Consider the following 2,500-nt stretch of genomic DNA (forward strand, 5'->3'; position numbering starts at 1 on the left):
CTGCCGATTTTCCACGCGGCAGCCCCTCTTTTCGTCAGCGTGCCCCCCTGACGAATTTTCCTGCCTGGCCCGGCCAGTCCAGCCCCTGTTCGTCGAAAAATCTGCGCTGCCGATTTTCCACGCGGCAGCCCCTCTTTTCGTCAGCGTGCCCCCCTGACGAATTTTCCTGCCTGGCCCGGCCGGTCCAGCATCCAGCCCCTGTTCGTCGAAAAATCTGCGCTGCCGATTTTCCACGCGGCAGCCCCTGTTTTCCTCAGCGTGCCCCCCTGACGAATGTTCGTCGAAAAATCTGCGCTGCCGATTTTCCACGCGGCAGCCCCTCTTTTCGTCAGCGTGCCCCCCTGACGAATGTTCGTCGAAAAATCTGCGCTGCCGATTTTCCACGCGGCAGCCCCTCTTTTCGTCAGCGTGCCCCCTGACGAATTTTCCTGCCTGGCCCAGTCCAGCGTCCAGCCCCTGTTCGTCGAAAAATCTGCGCTGCCGATTTTCCACGCGGCAGCCCCTCTTTTCGTCAGCGTGCCCCCCTGACGAATTTTCCTGCCTGGCCCGGCCAGTCCAGCCCCTGTTCGTCGAAAAATCTGCGCTGCCGATTTTCCACGCGGCAGCCCCTCTTTTCGTCAGCGTGCCCCCCTGACGAATTTTCCTGCCTGGCCCGGCCGGTCCAGCCCCTGTTCGTCGAAAAATCTGCGCTGCCGATTTTCCACTCCGCAGCCCCTGTTTTCGTCAGCGTGGCCCCCTGACGAATTTTCCTGCCTGGCCCGGCCAGTCCAGCGCCCAGCCCCTGTTCGTCGAAAAATCTGCGCTGCCGATTTTCCCCGACGAACCTGCAGCTGCACAAATCCGCGCCGCCACTGCCCCATTGTCTGGACCAACAGTCTTTTCCATCAAGCCCTGGACTATAAATCGTCCAGACTCATCGCCAGCACCCGCTGCCGATTCTGCCGACTTTGCCGATTTCGTCGGCGCTGCCGATTCCAACACTGCACCCACCGTGTCTAAACCAGCGCTGTTTCGTCAGCGTGTCCCCTTGATGAATTTCCCTGCCTGGCCTGGACAGTCCATCTTCCAGCCCATGTTCATCGAAAAATCTGCGCTGCCGATTTCCCCGACGAACCTGCAGCTGCACAAATCTGCGCTGCCGATTTCCCCCCCTGTCGGCATGGCTGCCGCTGCCCCGATGTCCAGACCAACAGTCTTTTTTGTCGACTTTGCCGATTTTGTTCGCGCTGCCGATTCCAACACTACCCCCTGCATCCAAACCAGCATTGTTTCGTCAGCTCTTCCCCTGACGATTTTAGCCCTGTAACAAACAGTAGGCCTCCAATCCCGCCAACGGGAGCCAAGTTGATAGGGAAGAGAATTGAATGACGCGCCTGGTCCTCGCACCCCGCCACCCGAGGGGCCTTTTTCCCGGCAGCCTCTGAAAAACTCTAGCTTTCACGGTCCTCGCCGCCCCTCACCACCATGGCAGGCCTCTAATCCCACCCATCAGCAGTTGTAGCCGATAGGGCAGTGATTTGAATGACGCGTCGCGGGCCGCCGGGTCATCTCACCCGGCCATTAATTGGAGCGTTTTTGGCTGGCCGAGGATGGGGGGATGGATCTCTTCTTCCGAAAAAGCAAACAGTACATCGGGAGTTATGTTGACGGGGCATGGAATTGAATGACCCGTCACGGGCCGCCGGGTCATCTCACCCGGCCATCCCGGGGAGCGTTTTTCCCGGCAGCATCGGGGAAACTCTTGCTTTCACTGCCCGCTGCCCAAGTCCCCACTCGCATCGGCCCCCCGCGCCAACAAGCCAACGCTGCCGAATCGGCAGACACTGCTGCCGAATCTGCCGACACTGCCCCGCGGGCTGCCACTGCCCCAGTGTCTAAACCAGCGGTCTTTCTCGTCGAGCCTTGGACTATCCAGTCCGTCCTGACTCATCGCCAGCACCTGCTGCCGATTCTGCCGACTTTGCCGATTTTCTCGGCGCTGCCGATTCCAACACTGCCCGCCGTGCCTGAACCAGCGCTGTTTCGTCAGCGTGTCCCCTCGACGAATTTTCCTGCCTGGCCTGGACAGTCCACCGTCCAGCCCGTGTTCGTCGAAAAATCTGCGCTGCCGATTCTGCCGACTTTGCCGATTTCGTCGGCGCTGCCGATTCCAACACTGCCCGCCGTGCCTGAACCAGCGCTGTTTCGTCAGCGTGTCCCCTCGACAAATTTTCCTGCCTGGCCTGGACAGTCCATCGCCCAGCCCATGTTCGTCGCAAAATCTGCGCTGCCGATTTTCCCCGACGAACCTGCAGCCGCACAAATCTGCGCTGCCGAATCTGCCGACACTGCCCCGCGGGCTGCCACTGCCCCAGTGTCTAAACCAGCAGTCTTTCTCGTCGAGCGTTGGACTATCCAGCCCGTCCAGACCCATCGCCAGCACCCGCTGCCGATTCTGCCGACTTTGCCGATTTCGTCGGCGCTGCCGATTCCACCACTGCCCGCCGTGCCTGAACCAGCG

This window comes from Populus nigra, chromosome 2 (assembly GCF_951802175.1).
Source record: "Populus nigra chromosome 2, ddPopNigr1.1, whole genome shotgun sequence".
Lineage (NCBI taxonomy): Eukaryota > Viridiplantae > Streptophyta > Magnoliopsida > Malpighiales > Salicaceae > Populus > Populus nigra.